The sequence below is a fragment of the Nerophis ophidion genome, linkage group LG15 (genome assembly GCF_033978795.1).
Source record: "Nerophis ophidion isolate RoL-2023_Sa linkage group LG15, RoL_Noph_v1.0, whole genome shotgun sequence".
In the NCBI taxonomy this organism is placed as follows: Eukaryota; Metazoa; Chordata; class Actinopteri; order Syngnathiformes; family Syngnathidae; genus Nerophis; species Nerophis ophidion.
The window spans coordinates 15,643,323-15,649,672 of record NC_084625.1 but is presented as its reverse complement, the minus strand read 5'-3'; positions in this window follow the sequence as shown (position 1 = coordinate 15,649,672).

The following is a 6,350-nucleotide window of genomic DNA, read 5'->3' as shown; positions in this document are numbered from 1 at the left end:
CGCCAATCAATTTTTCATTTTCTTACCCATTGTTGACACTCCATCATAGTGAGAGGCCTTGTTGCCTAGCAACCACGGCCCTGCAATGAAACGGGGAAGCCCCACCCCCTTTTCGCCCCTCTTCGATGAACAATGTGAAAGGTCACTTTTCCTGTGGAAAAGTGAAAAAAGATAAATAATGTCATACTTGATGGATTTATCTGACATTTTAGTCCCCACCAAACATATAATCAGGAGCTAAAAAGTTCAAATGTAGCTATGGTCGGCCAGTTAGCTTTGATTGATTGAGACTTTTATTAGGAGATTGCACAGTACAGTAAATAATCCGTACAATTGACCACTAAATGGTAACACCCGAACAAGTTTTTCAACTTGTTTAAGTCGGGGTCCACGTTAATCAATTCATGGTACAAATATGTACTATCAGCATAATACAGTCATCACACAAATTAATCATCAGAGTATATACAAACTTGAGTTGGGAATTTGTGTTAGATGTAAATATAAACGGAATACAATGATTTGCAAATCATTTTGCTGGGATGAAGGCGGCGCCCGGACGGGCTGCGCTCTCGAGGAGCTGCTGCTAAAGATGGAACATTTGGCAGAAATACCGGACAATTCCACAAACTTTATGGCTGGCTCACATCGTGGTCACTCCGTGATCACGTACGACCGCCAGACACTTCTGGATGTGGACACATCGGGCCGTTTTGGACCGATAGACACTTGCGTGCTAGACTTGCTAACTAGCATGGGAATACGTCGGCGGCTACATCCAGCGGCCTGTGAAGCAGGGGAGTCTAGTAGCAGCGGGGGCCGTCTACGGAGCAGACGCCAGCGGTGTGATCGGAAACGCGGATGCCGAGCGGGGCTAAAAACAAAGCAGAAGGCTAATCCCCACAGAACACCACTTTCCTCCATCCCGAAGACGGATTTAGATGGAAAATGCGAGACTACTGGTCTGGGTAAGGAGTCTGTTAAATTAGAACAAGTTGTTTCTGCTTTGAGTGTTTCAGAGTTGGACATGTGTTTTACTGAGGTGGCTAACTATGATGCGTGCAGTTTATCAAAGCAACAAACAAACAATCGGAAAATCCCCGTTACTGAGGTGGCTAACCATGATGCGTGCAGTTTATCAAAGCAACAAACAAACAATCGGAAAATCCCCGTTACTGAGGTGGCTAACCATGATGCGTGCAGTTTATCAAAGCAACAAACAAACAATCGGAAAATCCCCGTTACTGAGGTGGCTAACCATGATGCGTGCAGTTTATCAAAGCAACAATCAAACAATCGGAAAATTCCTGTCGTATCAATTCCTAGATATGGTCGTAACTATACTAAATGCACTGGGCATAATAAACACAACATTATTAATATTGCTACTACGGATAATTTGATCAAAAACTCCCTAAAACAGCCCACTACCTATAATGTAGGTTTTTTAAACATAAGATCATTGTCTCCCAAAACGTTGTTAGTTAATGATATCATCAGAGACAACAATCTTAACGTCATCGGTCTCAGCGAAACCTGGCTTAAACCAAACGACTTTTTTGCGCTAAATGAGGCATGTCCTCCTAACTTTACACATGCGCATATTGCCCGTCCGCTCAAAAGGGGTGGGGGGGTCGCACTAATATACAACGAAAACTTTAACCTTAGTCCTAACATAAATAATAAATATAAATCGTTTGAGGTGCTTACTATGAGGTCTGTCACACCGCTGCCTCTACACCTGGCTGTTATCTACCGCCCCCCAGGGCCCTATTCGGACTTTATTAATGAATTCTCAGAGTTCGTTGCTGATCTAGTGACACACGCCGATAATATAATCATAATGGGGGACTTTAATATCCATATGAATACCCCATCGGACCCACCGTGCGTAGCGCTCCAGACTGTAATTGATAGCTGTGGTCTCACACAAATAATAAATGAACCCACGCATCGCAACGGTAATACGATAGACCTAGTGCTTGTCAGGGGCATCACCGTTTCCAAAGTTACGATACTCCCGTATACTAAAGTATTGTCCGATCATTACCTTATAAAATTCGAGGTTCAGACGCATGTTCGTCAAACTAATAATAATAATAACTGCTATAGCAGCCGCAACATTAATACAGCCACAACGACAACTCTTGCGGACCTACTGCCCTCGGTAATGGCACCATTCCCAAAGTATGTGGGCTCTATTGATAACCTCACTAACAACTTTAACGACGCCCTGCGCGAAACCATTGATAACATAGCACCGCTAAAGTTAAAAAAGGCTCCAAAAAAGCGCACCCCGTGGTTTACAGAAGAAACTAGAGCTCAGAAATTATTATGCAGAAAGCTGGAACGCAAATGGCGCACGACTAAACTTGAGGTGCACCATCAAGCATGGAGTGATGGTTTAATAACATATAAACGCATGCTTACCTTAGCTAAAGCTAAATATTACTCAAATCTCATCCACCGTAATAAAAACGATCCTAAATTTTTGTTTAGTACGGTAGCATCGCTAACCCAACAAGGGACTCCTTCCAGTAGCTTAACCCACTCAGCTGATGACTTTATGCAATTCTTTAGTAAGAAAATTGAAGTCATTAGAAAGGAGATTAAAGACAATGCGTCCCAGCTACAACGGGGTTCTATTAACACTGACACGATTGTATATACGGCGGATACTGCCCTCCAAAATAGTTTCTCTCGTTTTGAGGAAATAACATTAGAGGAATTGTTACAACGTGTTAAGGGAATAAAACAGACAACATGTTTACTTGACCCTCTTCCTGGGAAACTGATCAAGGAACTCTTTGTATTATTAGGTCCATCAGTGCTAAATATTATAAACTTATCACTCTCCTCGGGCACTGTTCCCCTAGCATTCAAAAAAGCGGTTATTCATCCTCTTCTTAAAAGACCTAACCTCGATCCTTACCTCATGGTAAATTACCGACCGGTGTCTCACCTTCCCTTTATTTCAAAAATCCTTGAAAAAATTGTTGCGGAGCAGTTAAATGAACACTTAGCGTCTAACAATCTATGTGAAACCTTTCAATCCGGTTTCAGGGCAAATCACTCGACGGAGACAGCCCTCGCAAAAATGACTAATGATCTATTGCTAACGATGGATTCTGATGCGTCATCTATGTTGCTGCTCCTCGATCTTAGCGCTGCTTTCGATACCGTCGATCATAATATTTTATTAGAACGTATCCAAACACGAATTGGTATGTCAGACTTAGCCCTGTCTTGGTTTAACTCTTATCTTACTGATAGGATGCAGTGTGTCTCCCATAACAATGTGACCTCGGACTACGTTAAGGTAACGTGTGGAGTTCCCCAGGGTTCGGTCCTTGGCCCTGCACTCTTCAGCATCTACATGCTGCCGCTAGGTGACATCATACGCAAATACGGTGTTAGCTTTCACTGTTATGCTGATGACACCCAACTCTACATGCCCCTAAAGCTGACCAACACGCCGGATTGTAGTCAGCTGGAGGCGTGTCTTAATGAAATTAAACAATGGATGTCCGCTAACTTTTTGCAACTCAACGCCAAAAAAACGGAAATGCTGATTATCGGTCCTGCTAGACACCGAACTCTATTTAATAATACAACTCTAACATTTGACAACCAAACAATTAAACAAGGCGACACGGTAAAGAATCTGGGTATTATCTTCGACCCAACTCTCTCCTTTGAGGCACACATTAAAAGCGTTACTAAAACGGCCTTCTTTCATCTCCGTAACATCGCTAAAATTCGCTCCATTCTGTCCACTAAAGACGCTGAGATCATTATCCATGCGTTTGTTACGTCTCGCCTCGACTACTGTAACGTATTATTTTCGGGTCTCCCCATGTCTAGCATTAAAAGATTACAGTTGGTACAAAATGCGGCTGCTAGACTTTTGACAAGAACAAGAAAGTTTGATCACATTACGCCTGTACTGGCTCACCTGCACTGGCTTCCTGTGCACTTAAGATGTGACTTTAAGGTTTTACTACTTACGTATAAAATACTACACGGTCTAGCTCCATCTTATCTTGCCGATTGTATTGTACCATATGTCCCGGCAAGAAATCTGCGTTCAAAGGATTCCGGCTTATTAGTGATTCCCAAAGCCCAAAAAAAGTCTGCGGGCTATAGAGCATTTTCCGTTCGGGCTCCAGTACTCTGGAATACCCTCCCGGTAACAGTTCGCGATGCCACCTCAGTAGAAGCATTTAAGTCTCACCTTAAAACTCATTTGTATACTCTAGCCTTTAAATAGACTCCCTTTTTAGACCAGTTGATCTGCCGTTTCTTTTCTTTTTCTTCTATGTCCCACTCTCCCGTGTGGAGGGGGTCCGGTCCGATCCGGTGGCCATGTACTGCTTGCCTGTGTATCGGCTGGGGACATCTCTGCGCTGCTGGTCCGCCTACGCTTGGGATGGTTTCCTGCTGGCTCCGCTGTGAACGGGACTCTCGCTGCTGTGTCTTGGATCCTCTTTGGACTGGACTCCCGCGACTGTGTTGTATCCATTGTGGATTGAACTTTCACAGTATCATGTTAGACCCGCTCGACATCCATTGCTTTCCTCCTCTCTAAGGTTCTCATAGTCATCATTGTCACCGACGTCCCACTGGGTCATTATTGTCACCAATGTCCCACTGGGTGTGAGTTTTCCTTGCCCTTATGTGGGCCTACCGAGGATGTCGTGGTGGTTTGTGCAGCCCTTTGAGACACTAGTGATTTAGGGCTATATAAGTAAACATTGATTGATTGATTGATTTTCAACCTATATTCAGTTGAATATGCTACAAAGACAACATATTTGATGTTCAAACTCATAAACATTTTTTTTTTGCAAATAATCATAAACTGTAGAATTTGATGCCAGCAACACGTGACAAAGAAGTTGGGAAAGGTGGCAATAAATACTGATAAAGTTGAGGAATGCTCATCAAAACACTTACTTGGAAAATCCCACAGGTGTGCAGGCTAATAGGGAACAGGTGGGTACCATGATTGAGGATACAAACATCTTCACAAACAATGCTCAGTCTTTCACAAGAAAGGATGGGGCGAGGTACACCCCTTTGTCCACAACTGCGTGTGCAAATAGTCAAACAGTTTAAGAACAACATTTTTCAAAGTGCAATTGCAAGAAATTTATGGTTTTCAACATCTGCGGTCCATAATATCATCAAAAGGTTCAGAGAATCTGTAGAAATAACTCCACGTAAGCAGCATGGCCGGAAACCATCATTGAATGACCCTGAACTTTGATCCCCCAGACGCCACTGTATCAAAAACCGACATCAATCTCTAAAGGATATCACCACATGGGCTCAGGAACACTTCAGAAAACCACTGTCACTAAATACAGTTTGTCGCTACATCTGTAAGTGCAAGTTAAAGCTCTACTATGCAAAGCGAAAACCACTTATCAACAACATACTGAAACGCCGCCGGCTTCTCTGGGCCCGAGATCATCTAAGATGGACTGATGCAAAGTGGAAAAGTGTTCTGTGGTCTGACGAGTTCACATTTCAGATTGTTTTTAGGAAACAGTGGAGGTCGTGTCCTCCAGAACAAAGAGGAAAAGAACCATCCAGATTGTTCTAGGCGCAGAGTTCAAAAGCCAGCATCTGTGATGGTATGGGGGTGCATTAGTGCCCAAGGTATGGGTAACTTACACATCTGTGAAGGCACCATTAATGCTGAATGGTACATACAGGCTTTGGAGCAACATATGTTTCCATCCAAGCAATGTTATTATGGACGCCCCTGCATATTTCAGCAAGACAATGCCAAGCCCCATGCTACAACAGCGTGGCTTCATAGTAAAATAGTGTGGGTACTTTCCTGGCCCGCCTGCAATCCAGACCTGTCTCCCATGGAAAATGTGTGGCACATTGTGAAGCGTAAAATACGACAGAGGAGACCCCAGACTGTTGAACGACTGAAGCTCTACATAAAACAAGAATGGGAAAGAATTCCACTTTCAAAGCTTCAACAATTAGTTTCCTCAGTTCCCAAACGTTTATTGAGTGTTGTTAAAAGAAAAGGTGATGTAACACAGTGGTGAACATGCACTTTCCCAACCACTTTGGCACGTGTTGCAGCCGTGAAATTCTAAGTTAATTATTATTTGCAAAAAAAAAGTTTGAACAACAAATATCTTGTCTTTGTAGTGCATTCATCTTTGTAGAGATCCATCTGGATTCATGAGCTTAATTCTAAACATTTCCTCACAAAAAAATCAATCTTTAACATCAATATTTATGGAACATGTCCACAAAAAATCTAGCTGTCAACACTGAATATTGCATTGTTGCATTTCTTTTCACAGTTTATGAACTTACAT